Source organism: Branchiostoma belcheri, unplaced genomic scaffold (assembly GCF_001625305.1).
Source record: "Branchiostoma belcheri isolate BF01 breed outbred unplaced genomic scaffold, Haploidv18h27 scaffold214, whole genome shotgun sequence".
Lineage (NCBI taxonomy): Eukaryota > Metazoa > Chordata > Leptocardii > Amphioxiformes > Branchiostomatidae > Branchiostoma > Branchiostoma belcheri.
In genome coordinates, this window is record NW_017803647.1 from 125,957 (window position 1) to 142,894 (window position 16,938).

At 41.4% G+C, this 16,938-nt stretch overlaps 2 pseudogenes; both read right to left on the reverse strand.

Moving 5' to 3' along the window:
* Positions 1–2,063: 2,063 nt before the first annotated feature.
* Positions 2,064–9,015, reverse strand: LOC109469975 (annotated as a pseudogene).
* Positions 9,016–9,800: 785 nt separating this feature from the next.
* On the reverse strand, positions 9,801–16,411 carry LOC109469976 (annotated as a pseudogene).
* Between the last annotated feature and the right edge of the window lie 527 nt (positions 16,412–16,938).

Below are 16,938 nucleotides of genomic sequence, written 5' to 3' on the forward strand. Positions count from 1 at the left end.
CCCTACAAACCTTCACGATACGATCTCACGTCTTTGGTCATGCAAGCTGTGATGCGAAAAAAATGTGTTGAAACCCTTGTTAATGTTCCAGCTTTCATTAACGTTAGTTGCTGAATTCACACTCGCAACATAATTTCGCAGGCTGATCTTTTGGAAATTATGTTTGGACACCTGTTGTATGACACCGTGTGTATGGTGGCCGTTAAGATACCTCGGCCAGCTAGGGAACGACTCAGATCGAGTAGCACAGACACTACATATCAATTTGACACTACAAAATTAGCGCCATTTGACGGAATAAAACAGCAAATCAGAATGCTAAACTTCTTTGTATTAATTTTGTATATTTGCTTTCTTTCGTATACTAACAATGATATCACAGGATGGCTGACCACCTGTTGGATGCCTGCGCGGCACAAAAGCCCTAGCTACCTAGTGAGCTTTGTAGGTACCTCAAGAAACGACGTACGACTCAGAGGAGACGATACTGCATGTTATACGATGGAAAACCTCATACAAATACAGTTACATTGCTGTTTGATTAGATCAGGTGACGCTAACTTTGCACTGTAAAGTCGGTGTTTGAGAGCTCCTTCCCAGGCTGAGGTACCTTCATTTTTCTCCAGGTGGCGTTTCGGGAGCAGGCAAACCAAAAAGACCACTGCAAGTAAATTTTATGGAAGACTTCCTCAGCAAACTCCCCAAATCTAATGCGATAGGGCGCCCCCCCCCCCCGAAAAAAAAAAAACAAGCCGGGCCAATAAAAAAACAAGGTACCTACATTTTCAAATCCGACATTTTTCATTGTTGTTTGATTCAGTCAAGTGGCGCTCATTTTGAAATCGGTATCTGCATGTTTGTTACCTTGATGTCATGGCAATGCGCAATTGCGAGTCGTTCGAATTCCCTGCCTGAAGCTGTCTAGATAGCGTTTATGTACCGTGCGCATGCAGGAGCGCGACCTTTCGACAGGTACGTGGCCAAACATATTTTCTTTTGCTTGCAAGTTTTGCATGTGTCAATGGGGGATCAAACGTTTATCGGGGAATTTGACGTTTATCGATTTTTTTTACCAAAACCTTTGACTTGAGATAGGCTCACAACAATCCTTGGTATTTCATTTTATGTTGCGTCTAGCTATAGGTACGTGAGGAAATAGGTAATGTAGACGTGATCACTGTTTATAGTTGATGGTAAAGGAAGTTCGATCTCGTTTGCTATGGCCTAATTTTCCTGTTCAATTTTTCATAATGTCCGTTGCCTCCATTATTGCATTTGTTGCGTTCTATTGTTGAATAAAATAATAAGAACTTTGTTGTTTCCATACAGTGTACCCTGCACGATTGTCGTGCAATATAGTACATAAAAGGGGTATAGAATAAAATTTAATATGCTAATAAAATAGAATAACCACAAGAAACCCTTTACGACACTTTCACGATTTCTCCATTTTGCCGAAATTTGGCAACTTGAGACTCTTTTTAAATTTTTGCAATTGTGCAATCATCTCACAGCGGACACCAGAACAGCTACACGATAGGCTCTTATGGGGTACACAATCATGATCCTTAAACCTATGCCACGATATGGAGCCAATAAACTTTGAAATTCAGAGCTGCCATCGTTTTATAGCACACTGAGTGTTCTTTCCAAATACGCTTGAAAAGGGTAGTTGCGATCATTTTTTTTTGTGTGGCTGATTATGAATGTAAAGAAAAGTTTCCTCCGGGAAAGGAGTTATCATTTCATGGTAAGGTATTGTGCCGGCAGCTGTAAATTATGGAGGGTCTGACGGATTTGTTTAATTCTTGGAATATGATTAATTACTGGAGTCCTAATTGCGTATACACTTAAAAGATGGGTGACATCATTCAATTACAGTATTATAATTGATGCCACTCATCTTTTAAGTGTATGTAAATAATGTAGTGTTGCTGTAACATTGCTGTTCATGTGATGTCTGAAATTGTCAGCAGTTGTTGTGAACATCATCAATGTTGTATACTTCCTAGAGGCATGGAATCTCTGATTTGTTGTTTTTATCATTTTTCATGAGTGCTGTAACATCAAAAACCAAAGTTTGTAAAAGTTTTTCAAGTTTTTGGAATGCCATTTGCAACAGTGGTATTACAAATCATACATATTAAATTTTACGCTGTTCCCAAGAAATTTCCCCAGAGTATATTATATTGTCCACACTCAAACTGTCAACCTCAATTTCAAACAAAAAACAAAACATGCATGTGTATGATATTGTACTATGAAAGGTATACATTCTTACAACTGAAACATTTATTCAATTGCTTTTACATTTGTACATCTATGTATACATCTACCTACTCTTTTCTCTTTTTTTAGCTTCTTCCCAGATCACATGCATGATTAATTACCATCTCTTATTAAGACAGTCCCTTCTTAGCCAACTATCATCAACATTTAGATTAACTAGCTATCCTCTGATGCATGATGTGACACTTTTTCCCCACAGATGGTCCTTATCATCATTAGTGACTGTTCAAAGTAGCTATTGCTTTCGTCTAATCACTCCAAAACAATCCCTGGTTGTCAAGTGACTAAGCAATGTGTGGATGTGCGTTGTTGTCTTCAGTAAATAGATAATTTTTTCATCATCATTAGTGACTGTTTGAAGTAGATATTTGCTTTCCTCTGATCACCGACTTTACTCCAACATGATCCCAGGTTGTCGAGTGATGCGGCGATGTCTGGATGTGCGGTGTTATGTCCATAGATAGTTTTCTCCATTGCCAGTGACTGTTCGTAGTAGTGAATTGCTTTCTTGTGATCGCCAAGTTCACTCCAAGCAAACCCCAGGTTGTGAAGTGACATGACAATGTCCAACCTCGCCGTGTTGTGTCCATAGATAGCTTTCGTCATCGTTACTGACTGTTCATAGTAGACTATTGCTTTCTTTTTTTTATTTTTTTTATTTGCAAATTCAACAAGGACAATACAAGACAAGGTGGTGAGGTACTCTAGCTGTTGCTAATTCTAGCCTCACCACCAAACATAGAATACAATTACAATACATAACAAAAAACAGAGAACAGCAAATGGTTGGGATGGGTCGTTAAATAGTACAAGGAAATGTTTAGTAGGCTATATGATAAATCAATCGAGTACAAACCGTTTGGTATCAACAATATAAGTTTGAGTGGTTAGCAAGATATTACAGTTTGTATCATAGTATAAATCAGGTAATCCTCTAAGTAAAATATCACATAACAATTGTTCAGACATATTGAAAACATCAAAATCAAAGCCTACCACATTCTGGAGATTGCTGAGTAGGGTAACTCTTTGTTGATTATATAAAGGGCAGTGTAAAAGAAAATGTATGACACTCTCACAACGAGACCCGCAGATACAAGCAGCACTAGGGGCTAAATTTCTTAAGAATAAACTGTGGTTAAGACTACAGGTCCCGATGCGGAGACGCGTGAGTAATGCGCAGGTGTACCTGGGGCCAATGCTAAAATGTCGGTAAAAAGGGGAACGTACTGACTTTACTAAGTACTTCTTATACAATGAAAGATTCAGAGATCGAACAGCTACATCAAGACCATTCCAGTGATGCGTAGCATATGGAATGAAAGACTTTTTATACCTAGTTGTAAGACAAAGCGGTAGCCGTAAATTAGATTTATTACGAAGATCATATGAAGTCGAAAAAGAAACTTCGGGAGAGATCAGGTCCCTGAGATACTGACGGGTATGGCCATGGATTACTTTGTACATCATGATCAGTGAGTGAACATGGCGACGATCAGAGAGTCTCTCCCAGCCTAAATCAACAAGGAGTGAGGAGTAAGAAGACCCTCTGACAGCCCCTGAAACTGTAAGTGCACATTCATATTGGACTCGTTCTAATCGTTGAGAATCATACACAGTGCATCCATGCCATATTATGTCAGCATATTCAAGAAGAGGTCGAATAAAAGATTTAAAAATAGCATCAAGTACAGTGCGTGGTAATCTAAATTTCAACTTATTGAGAGTGGACACTCGTTTGGATACATTAGCAATCATATGTGAAATTTGAGTTTCCCAAGACATGGTGGAGGTAAGTATCATTCCTATATGCTTATGAACTTTAACAGATTTAATAACACAATTATCAAGTATAATGGGGGGAATGGTCTGGAGAATTGGATTTCCTAGAAAAACACATCTCTTCAGTCTTTAGCGGATTAAGCTCCATAAGCCAGGTCGAAGACCAGCGTGATATCTTCCTAAGATCAGAGTTAAGTCGATCAGCTGAAGAGTTGGGATTGTCTACAATGTCCAGAAGGGAGCTATCATCTGCAAATAAGTAAGGGCAGGTAACCAAGCCATCCACCATGTCATTTATGTAAATAAGAAACAGAAGGGGCCCAAGTACTGAACCCTGAGGTACACCTGCGCTGACATGTTTCCAGTCGGAACAATGACCCTCAATAACAACTCTTTGTTCTCTATCAGAAAGATAACTGTAGAGCCAATTTAAAATTGGACCATCTACCCCGTTTCTTTGAAGTTTAAAAATTAATCCTTTATGCCAGACCTTATCAAAGGCTTTAGAAAAGTCAAGATAAACCGCTCGGACTTCTCTGTTGGAGTCAAGAGCGTTGAAAATTTTGTCGGTAATACAAATAAGCTGGTTAACTGTCGAATCTCCTCTGATAAAGCCCGACTGAAGAGTATACAAAAGGTTTTGAGACATCAGATGATTATACAAATGTTTATAAACAATTTTCTCTAAGATTTTTGACAGACAAGGTAGCAAGGAAACGGGGCGATAGTTTGACACATCATCATGATCTCCTTTTTTATAAATCGGAACCACATTTGCCCGTTTCCAGGCTTCGGGAAAGACACCATGGCAAAGTGATAAATTAAAAACATATGCGATTTTATCAGATATATAAGGACATATTAATTTTAGGAAACGGTTATCAATATTGTCATAGCCACATGCCTTTGATACATCTAAGGAAGAGACATAAAGTTCAATCTCCTCAGGTGTAGTAAAACATTCTGAGAAGCGGACATCAGTAAGAAAATCTAGTCGAGGGAGGCTAGACTTGGAGTCATCTATAGTGGACTGGTCAGAGAAATATTTGTTAAACATAATTGCCTTTTCCCTAGAGTCGGTTGCATAGGTATGACCAGACTTTAAGGGTGGAATAGTAGAACACACTTTACTACAGTAAAAGGATTTAACAATGTGCCACCATTTCTTACTGGAACAAGGAGAAGTTGTCAGTGAGTCGACGAGACGGTTGTTATAGGACGACTTAGCAAGAGAAATCTCACGTACTACTTTATTTCTGACATTACGATATAATGACCATAGTGAAGCATTGTTCAACATTTTAGCTCTCCTGTGAATCTTGTCTCGCCGACGCATTAACAGTCTAATCCTGGAAGACATCCAAGGTTTGTCTCTCGGTCTTACAGTAATGTTCTTATGGGGAACACACTTACTTTTAGCTAGGAGGATAAGATCAACCAGCTTATAACATGCATCATCAACGCTAGAACAATAGTAAATGTCATTCCACTCAGTGTTGGACGAAAAAGTAGCTAATAATTCATGATCAACTTTGGGGTAGTCCCAGATAGTTCGAACATACGGACGTGGGTACTTTAGTGACAAGTTAAATCTAGTAATAATGGGGCAATGGTGGCATCCTGAAAGAGGAGACAAAAACAGAGGTGCATTTAACAAGGGATTTCCTATCAGTAAAAAGTAAATCAATTAGAGAGGGGGAGCGTGACAAATCGCATGTCGGCTCGCTAATCACCTGCGTAAGGTTTAACATAGTTGAAGCCTGGTAAAGTTTTAAGCCGACTGGGGTAATAGGATCGAGGGCCCACCAAGCATTATGCTTGGCATTGAAATCACCTGTAATTATAAGAGCGTCATGGTTGGATGACCCAACTGCAAAGACCGAGTCGGTAAATGAGTCAATAAATTCAGTGGCAGTACTCGAGTCCTGGCCGGGTGGACGATAATAAACAGAAAATATAATACGGGAACATCCCGCAAAGAGTTCGAGCCAGATACACTCAGCAGATTTTGGCTCCAGATCTAGTCGTCTCCGGTATGCAATTTGGTCAGATACATAAATCAGGACGCCTCCACCGTGTCGGTTTCTGTCTCTTCTAATCGGAGCCTGAAAACCCTCAAGGGCAAGGGCCGCTGAGTCAACAGAGTCCCCCAACCACGTTTCGGAGATAGCCACAACATCAAGTTTAAATCTAACTACAAGATCGGACAATTCATCCAATTTCGTACCAGCTACCAGGCTGTTGACATAATATGCATAAAATTAACATCTTTGCGGAACGAAGGCCCCGGATTGGGATGGATGTCTCCCGCTAGTAATAATACAATGAAAGAGATACAAACTAAGACATATGACAAACTCATACTTAGGTTGAGAGCAATCTTAACGCTAAACTTGCAAGTAGTGTATACGCCGACAGAAAACATGCCAATGACTGCCCTATATTGGTCAGTGTCTATTGGCATAATTTAACGCACCTGCTCAGCAATTTACATATAACCGTTGACCCATATCCATAAATAATTGTGGTAGCCATACCCATTGCTGTGTACATAAATTGACATATAAACACATAACAACAATAAGGATACATATAAAATGAGTACGACATTGTAGATGGTGAATGCCAAGAAATAAGGTAGTTCCAGTGCTGCATAATAAGATAACGCCGAGGCACGGGACAAATGGATTCATCGCTCTTACATATTATTTAAATAAGGATTCCAAGACTAGTGGAGTGATTTCAGCCAGTCCCACGTATAACATCTGTCTGTCATGGGAATTAACGAGATTACATACAGATGAATACTTTACGTTTGCTAGACTGGTGGAGAGACATTCCACATCACATAGGGGGAGATTCAGTAATGACTAAGTAATGCTCTCGCACCTGGAGCAAACATATGAAAAGAATTCTCGCAATAACTAGAGCAGAAAAACAACAGAAGACATCAATAAATAAAAATTCGGATGTAGCAAAAATAAGGTAGGTATCATCCACATATGCTCATAAGAGTAGTGGTCGGTGCTACATGTACAAATAAGTATAGAATAAGTTACTCAGAACTTTTTAAATGGATCAAGGTCAGAGAAGACGCACAACATTTTCCTCTCACCATTGAGAGACCTAACAAAGATCTTGCCATCGTAGGTCCAAGCTTGGGATAGACGTTTGTCCTTCACGAGTAGCCGAGCCTCTTTGAATAGTTGCAGGTTGCCGGTTGTCAAGTTGTCATTGATGTATATGTTGTCCTTTCTCAAGTTGGCTTTACTGGTGGGCTTGGATTTTGCACGCATCAGACTTGCCTTACATCGATAGGAGCAGAGTTTCACGATGACTGGTCGAGGTTTTCCATCGGAACGTGGTTTACCAAGACGATGACATCTGTCGATGTCCTGGAGAGAGATGGGTGGATCACAGTCCAGCGTGTTGTTTACTACAGTCAGGACAGCGTCATCCGTTGATTTTTCACCAGGTGGCTCAGGAATGCCGGTTATGGTGACACAATTACGGCGTGAATATTGCTCCAAATCATTGCTTTCTTGTGATCACCAAGTTCACTCCAATTTGATCCCAGGTTGTGAAGTAATGCAGCAATGTCTGGACGTACACTGTTGTGTCCATGGATAGTTTTCATCATCGTAAGTGACTGTTCGTAGTAGTTAATGGCTTTCCTTTGATCGCCGAGTTCACTCCAAGATGACCCCAAGTTGTAAAGTGACTGCGCAATGACTGGATTTGCTGTGTCGTGTCGATGGATAGTTTTCATAATCATCACTGACTGCTCCAAGTAGATAATTGCTTTCTTGTGATCGCCAAGTCTGCCCCAGGATGACCCCAGGCCCTGAAGTGACATGGCAATATCTGGATGTGCGGTGTTATGTCCATAGATAGCTTTCTCCATCGTAAGTGACTGTTCGTAGTAGTGAATTGCTTTCTTCTGATCGCCGAGTTCACTCCAACATGACCCCAGGTTGAGAAGTGAGTCAGCAATGTCCGGATGTGGTGTGTTATGTCCATAGATAGTCTTTGACATTGTTAGTGACTGTTCTAAGTAGACAGTTGATTTCTTCTGATCGCCGAGTTCACTCCAAGCTGACCCCAGGCTGTTTAGTACCTTAGCAATGTGTGGATGTGGCATGTCATGTCCATAGATGGTTTTTGCCATGCTTAGTGACTGTTCCATGTGGACAATTGCTTTCTTGTGATCACCAAGTCTACTCCAAGACGATCCCAGACTGAGAAGTGACTCAGCAATGTCCGAATGGTCTGTGTTTTCTCCATAGATAGCTTTCTTCATCGTTATTGACTGTTCGTGGTAGCTAATCGCTTTCTTCTGATCACCAAGTGTACTCCAAGATATTGCCAGGTTGCTAAGTGTCCCGGCAATGTCTGGATGTACCATGTTGTCACCATGGACAGTTTCTTTTATCATTAATGATTTTTCAAAGTAGCCAATTGCTTTCTTGTGATCACCGAACCTACTCCAAGATGACCCCAGGTTGTTAAGTGATGTAGCAATGTGTGGATGTGCCGTGTTGTGTCCATAAAGACTTTTTTCCATCGTTATTGACTGTTCATGGTAGCTAATTGCTTTTTTCTGATCACCAAGTTTACCCCAAGTTAATCCCAGGTTGTTAAGTGACTGAGCGATGCTTGGATTTGTGGTGTTGTCTCCATAGATAGTTTTCTCCATTGTTAGTGACTCTTCAAAGTACCTTATTGCTTTCTTATGATCACCGAGTCTTAAACATGTTACCCCCAGGTTGTGAAGTACTAAGGCAATGGACAGATGTGCCTTGTTGTCTCCATGGATAGTCTTCTCCATTGCCAGTGACTGTTCAAAGTAGCTAATTGCTTTCTTGTGATTGCCGAGTTTGTCCCAAGACAATCCCAGGTTGTTAAGTGATGCAGCAATGTCTGGATGCACCATGTTGTTGCCATAAATAATTTTCTCCATCGTTATGGACTGTTCAAAGTAGCTAATTGCTTTCTCCTGATTGCCCTGAGTGGCCCAGTAGTCCCCCAGTTCACTCAGAATGTCCAAACGTTTGATACAGTCACTTCCAGCATCGTTCAATGCTGCTTCCAAATGACGTATGGACATCTGTGATAAGAACAGATTTTTTGCTATTCGGCCCAAACATTCATGAGATGCATCATAGATGGTCCCTTTGAAAAGCTCTGCTGACTGGACATGTAACCCATCTTGGACAATGCTCGGGATACACTTCTTCAAAGGGATAGCCCTGCAGTAGTATCTGAAAAGTACCTTGGTATCTGGAATATAGAATACTGACTTCAGGATAGAGTCAGGCACCTCTTGTGTTTCTGATTGATATTTCATTTGGGTGAGTGGGGACAGACTGTCTTTCTGTCCTCCATTGGCCATATATGTTCTCAGTCGGAGCTCTGCCGAGATACTAGTCAGTACTGTAAGGTGTGTGGCATTCTCCTCTCCGATCTTTCCCATGTCCTTTAGTCTATCTATCACATCCCACGTGCTAGATAGTGTAATCTGACAGCACAGTGCTAGAAGATCGATTGCTATGCCTGGAAAACGATAGATGTCTTTCTTAACATTTAGTAGTTGCCCAGTGGGTTCAAGGTTTTCAAAATGGGCCCTGTCATCATACAAGATTTGACTAGCGGACAGATGGGACTGGGAGGGGAGATCCTCTGTGATGACTTCTGAAAGTTCTTCCCTGTACTGGTTCACCAGTGCTTCTTCACCTGCTAAGAAAACAAACCGCCTGAGGATGTCTGACAGGTGGTATCCTTCTGACATAGAAATATCTCGCCGCTGAAACTTTGCCATCTCAGCAGGTGTCTGGATGAGGCTAACGGGAGGTTTGCTTTTGGTCTTCTCTCTTCCAAATGGAGTCTTACTGGCCCATGGCATGAAGCCGTCGAAGGCAAATCCATGACATGTGACCGAGTCAAAAAACCAGTCTTTCTCTGGGTTTTCTGATTGAAAATCGTTAAGTGAGGGGATGGCCATGGCTGGGAGGATGGTCTCTCCGAGGTTGATGACTTTCATGTGTAGGTAGTGTGTGAGGGTGAGGAAATATCGCCGTGTGTCAACACGGTCCTTCCCGTCTTCAATTAGAATGGCAAACTCCAGGTCAGAGTAGGGTGTGACCAGTTCTGTTGCTTGTGAACCTAACCCAATGAACGCATGCTTACATGGAGGAGGTCCAAGTACAACAATGCATTCATCAACAAGATCCCGGATAAAACTTTGTCTATCTTGGGCGATGGTCTTAAATAAAGCCTTGATGGCTTCAGCTCGCTTGGCCTCGACTGGTTTCATACGTGGGTCATCTATGTCATATTGATACGGATCATATTGCTGATCAATGGCCTCTAGTTGTGACCTTGCACGAGAACGAATGTCCTCTAATCGCTCCTGATGATGTGAGGCCCAAACGGACGGAATGGACCTGCTGCCCACATTAGCTGTATATTGGAGAAACCATTGCTCTATCTCCCGCAGTCTGTTCTTCAATTTCTGTTTATTGCTTGTTGTTCTGGCCATGGCTGCATTAAACAGAGCTGCTGCCCTTGTGAAATTTCTACCTTCTTTTGTTGTTTTGCCTTGCTGGACATAGACGTCACCCAGTCTGCATAGACACGTGACCTCTTTACATCTGTCAGTTTTGTTAGGATCTGTAGTCATAAAAATGAGTTTAGTTAGCTGTCAGGCAAATTGATGTATTATTGATCAGTATTTTGACCAGTTTATAGAAAATCTTTGAATATGATGGTTTAAGAAATTGAAGAAGCAAGTTCTGAATCTTAAATCATTTTACAACATGGCCTACTAAGTTACCATCCTATATACTTTCTAATAAAATTGTATTACAACATCGTCAGGAAAGGGTGATTTTGTTTCACTTTGGAATATTGAAATGAAACATAAAAAAATTTGCCCTACATATTTGAGGCAGATATATGATACAGATATGATAGCAACATCAGTGTACATACAGTGGTATTAATATATCCACCAGTTCACTCTAAACATTAAAGCTTTCTAACCTAAGAAGTCAGAATATGATGTAACACCCATCATATGATTCACTAGACGAAAACCGACGTATCTGGGTCGTATACTCCCGTACACACGCCCGGAAATTCCAAATATACGGACATTTCCAGGTGTGCGCGACCCGTACACTTGGCGTGTGCAGGCCTGCACACGGCCCGGATATGAACCACTCAGGTGTCCGGGCCGTGTACAGGCCTGCACACGCCACCCGTAAATCTCTGCACATGCCCGGATACGTGACATGTACCTCTGAGTGTGTGTATGAAATATGCATAAATTAGCGGTAATTTTCACCTAATTATCTTCCTCATTATCAGCTCGTGTACGGGTCGTACACACCCGCACACGTCCCCCCCCCTCCAATATGCCTTTTGTAATGTAAAGTAGCATCATAGCCGTTTATCCCCCCTTCTTGTTTGCATAATTTTGTTTTCTTTATTAATTGTACATGGTGCTTGGGCTTTGTGACTTTTTGTTTGTGTTTTGTGTGCCTCCAATATTTCCAGTGTACTTCGGCCGGTCTTTCAGCTCAGCTGAAACAAACTGTACGTCTCGTTCTTCTGTGTCTTGCCTTGACGCAGCTAGTCACGGGAGCAGATATTAGTCTCGTCTGGGCACCAGTCGTTAGAAGCCGTCCCAAGCTCTTTATTCCGCGCTGTGCAACAAGCCTCGCTGAGGCGGTGACCCACGGGCCGAACATCTTGTGCCACAGCACGGCCTTGAGTCGGGACACAGTGTATAGTCCAGAGGGGTGTACATCGGTCCTCTGGTCCGGTCTAATACTCTCTTGCACGCGGACTATCACTCGCCTATGCCCGCAGCCTGGTTCCCAGGATCCTGGCTACCGGCTTTCCAAAGAACGAGGCATACTCTGACGTTCACAATCTTCCCAATCAACCTCAGCTTGGAGAGTAGTCTTGTCCCAGTTCGTCTTGCCAGTGTCCCACGGCGTTCTTGTCTTGAAAACTGCTCCAATTTACGTAGAAAGGCGCAATACCGATATTCCTGTGTTGATGATGAGATATGACACAATCTCTCACCATGGACCCTTTTCTACCTCCATGCTCTCACTAAGTTCCTTGCGTGACTTGCTTGTGTCCAGGATAGTTGTACAATGCACGCTCCACAACCAGGCATGTAACGGAAAGATTTCAAAAATAATGACCCGAGCGTTGATTGGCCCTCTTTTCAAACCACAACAAAGAGAAATGCATGCAATTGGCTGGTCTGGTTTACAGGTCACCGCAGGAATAATGATATACAAAGAGTTGTGAAATGTCCCGCTTGTCTATTATGTAAAAGTTGCACGCACACTAATAAAAAACATAGGCTATAAAATAGTCTGGAATGTTATCATCAACACATAATTTGCAGTTTACCCGTGTAATGTTTTCAACTTCATGTTCTTAAAGTATAAAAATTAAATATAACCAAGGAAGTTAAACCTCTCTTATATAAAAACAAACAAACAAGGTAAATAAGACATGGGCGCCGTCTCGTCTCTGACCATGACACCACAATACACATCTGACAACAATGTACAAGTAAACCGTGCATCTTTTGCCTCTTCCAAAAAATTATTTTTACACTAAAGTGGGCTGATATTTGAAAAAAACACCAGAGCGGTCCCTCTCATTGCCAAAGAAAACGACCATGTTTCCAAAGGTGAAATATGTCAAGGTCGAAGGTTCCCAATAGACTAGTTTGGTAAAATTCTGATCAGTAATTGTGTTGTTGTTTTTGCCCACTGTAGATTCAATATGGTGCTGGTATAATGAGGCGTTAATATATGCGGGGAGACGATGGACCACACAAAGAAATCTACTCATTGTTCATAGCAAGGGTTATAGTTACAAATATATACAGGGATACACTTAGACCCCATTCATACCAAGGACGTTATATCATAACCTAGTTGAAGCTCCATGTTCATATAAGATCCTTGTTCATACCAAGCTTTATATATCCTTCTAGATTCTTTAGCAGAGTTTATATAAGCCTGGCGTGGCCCAACAGTCAACCAGACTCTGGCGAGGGCGAGTTTATAGCAGACATCGGCCCCCAAACAACATTTATTCTATTCACCAACTTAACGCTGATTTCCTCTACCATCCAATCTAGATGTATTGTCTTTGTGTTGCGTTGCCTGTTACCTACAACGCTTTTAGATAGTAATTCGGTTCATGGAACGAACTCATGTTTAGGTAGATTTCGGGAGTGAAAATAATATTGTTTTCTAACCAGCATTTTGCCCGTTCTTCTTACCGGCTTTGAAAACACATGTGCACCTCTCAATTTACGCATTTGCGAAACGATCTACATGTATACTTGCGACGTGTGACGTGTGCAGGCCCGTATATTCCCGTACACACGACTAATTACCAGGTGTCCGGGCGTGTCCGGAGGTATCACAGACCCGCACACGCCGTGGCCGACATTTCCTGCACACACCCGGACACACCCGGGCACGCCAAGTTTCACGGGACATGTACAGGTCCGGAAACGTCCGGATATTCCGATTTTTGAGCAGTGATTATTAAGCACTGAAGGAGATAACTTGCTTAAAAGTCATCAAAAATGACTTCCTAGCTTTTAATTCACCTTCCCAACCTACAAGAAACTGCATTTATTATCTCTATTAACACCTCCCAATTCATATGTCTCACAAAACGTCAGGCATTTCATACTCCACTGCACACAGAAAAGAAATCACACCCAACAACAACTGTTATACATGATATCAAAAGTAGCATTAGCAGTATGGTCATTTTCACTGTTTACTATAATAATCATTTTAGTATCATGTCCTACGTCCTTGCAATGAATTTGCAATTAACTTTCTTCTATTAACTTAATTAAGGAAATATACCGTGAATGACTTTCAGAGCAGCCGCAAACTCCTGTTCAGCTAAATCCAGGTGCCCGTCTGTCAGTTTGCGGTCCCCTGCAGCCAGGTGCTTCTCGTATAACCTGCAGTGTGAGATGTTCAATATTTATGATTACCTTCGCAGAAGGAAAACATACAGTTTTGCCTGGTTCTTCTTCCTCTTCTTCTTCTCCAAACAAATGGACATCTAACTGACAGAACTGGTGGCCTTAAGATAAACGTGTGGAACCTTTTGGAACTACTGGAGGTAGAGGATGAAGATGGAAACGATAAAGAAGAAGAGTGAGCAAAACAATGTATTTCCCTGTCCCTTTACAAGATACAGGAAATGACAGAAAATGATGACTGAATTGTTTAACTATTCTCATGGTCATATTCAGACCAAATTTTTAAAATCTAAAATACTAGTATACAAACCTGTAATCTGGAGCGTGTTTGGGTGTCAGACTTGAGATGTACTCACTTGGTGACCTAGAAAATGACAAGATGTTTGTATATATATATATATATATATATATAGTCATCTAAAGGAACTCGACATTTAATTCCCAACAATATGTCCAACTACAGGATCCATCCATCCATCCATCCATCCATCCATCCATCCATCCATCCATCCATCCATCCATCCATCCATCCATCCATCCATCCATCCATCCATCCATCCATCCATCCATCCATCCATCAAATGGGTTATTCATAAAAACAAACAAAGCCTGTGTAATATGTATATTAGTAGTTTGTTGCTGTGTTGTTAAGATGAAAATGTTGCTGGTCTACTTGGTCTATTTAGGTACTTTTAAGAATGAAATATTAGATCTCTAGACCCTGTAAGTTTTTGTAGGCTATATGACATGGCAATGTACAATTAATATTTACAAGTAAAGAAAAGAAACATAAATATGATGATTCATGAATCATCATTATGCTGAGCTGGGCCGCCAACACTTTAAAACAAAATTACCCTAACTGTGCTTACATGATCTTGTGACCCTTTGCATCACCGATGACGTCAGTGTTTGATGACATAACTGGGAAATCCCTTGACAGGTGATCCTTTTGCTGTCCTTGTCTCCATCTGATATTTGGACCCTTTATTAAATACAAATCAGAATAAAGAATGTGATTTTAGCACGCTGCAATTATGTACCTTAGTTGGTAAGAAGTTACACAAATTTCAATTGAATGTTAATAAATGTTACCCACCAGCTCTCTATACAGCTTAATGAGCCATTACAAATTACATATACATGAACATGGATTTTACTGTGTTAGAGAATTTTATCATTAACCAAATATGACCCAAGGCACCAAAAGGAAAAACTAGAAATTTTTGCATTTGCAAAGCAAATACTAAATGTCAAGCCGAACTACTGCTCTGATTATTCTTTGATACTCAAACACATCTATGCTGACCACGCCCCTCCAACTTGCTACAAATTGTAATCCAACACCACAGGGGTGCTACATTGTTTGAAGAAGGAGTTTCAAACCAAGCAAGAAAACTATATTATGTACGTATTTTCCTCCTGCAAAGGAAAACATGTAATGTAATGTAACACCTGAGAAATGTTTGGCACACATGACCGTTTCATATTAGTTATTACCGTTATATTGACATCGATTAATTACCATCGCAGTGTTAAAATGGCATATATCTACATGTACGTGAAAAATATTAACTTTACCTTATTTCTCGCTGGTTTCATGGCTTGTCTGATTCTTGCCGTGTACAGTAAGCGGTGAATGAGTGTCACTTTCCCCTGGACCCCCTCATCATCATCACACCGTGCCAGTGCAGTGTTGTACAGAGCAGTAGCCTTCGTCAAACATGGCGGGTGTCTAGTTTCTCTTCCTCTTTTCAGGTACACGTCACCGAGACTCTTAATGGCTTCCGTCTCTAACAAATTGTCCTCGTTTATGACACCTTCTATCATTAACTTGGTGTATTCAATCAACACAGAGTCTTTGTCACAGTTAATTTTAGCTAACCTTCGATCCAGGCGTAGAAACTTCTCAGCTACCTTGGCAGGGGAGCACATTTTCTCGTCTTTGGTACGGGGCTCATAATTGTCAGGAATTGTTCCTCCCCTTCCTACTTGTAGTTTCTCTGCGTACCTGTAACGATTTTCTAGACTGTCCACCGTATATTCGCCCTTACATCGGAGCAGTGCTGTCCTGTACAACAGCATGGCCTTGTGGAACCCCAGTGGGTCCTTGTTGAGCTGTCCCTTCTCTAAGTTCACGTCGCCCAGACTTTTCAGCACCTCCACTTCCACAGGCCTGTCCATGTCCGCCATGGCGTCCAGCAGGGAGCGGAGGTAGTCTGTCTCCGTTTGCGCCAGTCCGAGTCCCTTGGCCTTGGCGTCGACCCCGCGAAGCTTCTCGCAGACCCTCAACATTTTGGACACTGGATGATTAAGGGGAACCTTGAATCACGCTTGACTTAAACCATCATGGCTGCCTCCTATGGCACACTCTGTGTTGTTGTAAAGTCACTTCCGGGTACGTATACACACAGTACAGAGTACGTAGTTACCGTGGGAACCAAAATCGTAACCGCGCGCGGAGAGTACAGGGGGCGCTTGACGATATGTCGGGCGGCGGTCTTCCATATGTGAAGCTGATGTCTATCCTCATTTAAGTGACATGCCCCATCATCACATGATAAAAGAAACCTCATTGACAAAAGACTGCATTTAGATTTGTGCTGTTGCCCCAGGGCGCACATGTCATTGTCCATAGTCAAACTTACATTTGGACTATCTCAATCTGTACTGGAATAACCGCGCATTTATATAACCATGGTATAACCATGCTTTATTGCTTCCCTTGGCGCGCAGACTACAGCATCTTTGACTCGAACTTTGTGAGCAACAAACTTTTATTGATAAGCTCCTGGCATTGTAAAGTTGATCAATCCTTCCTT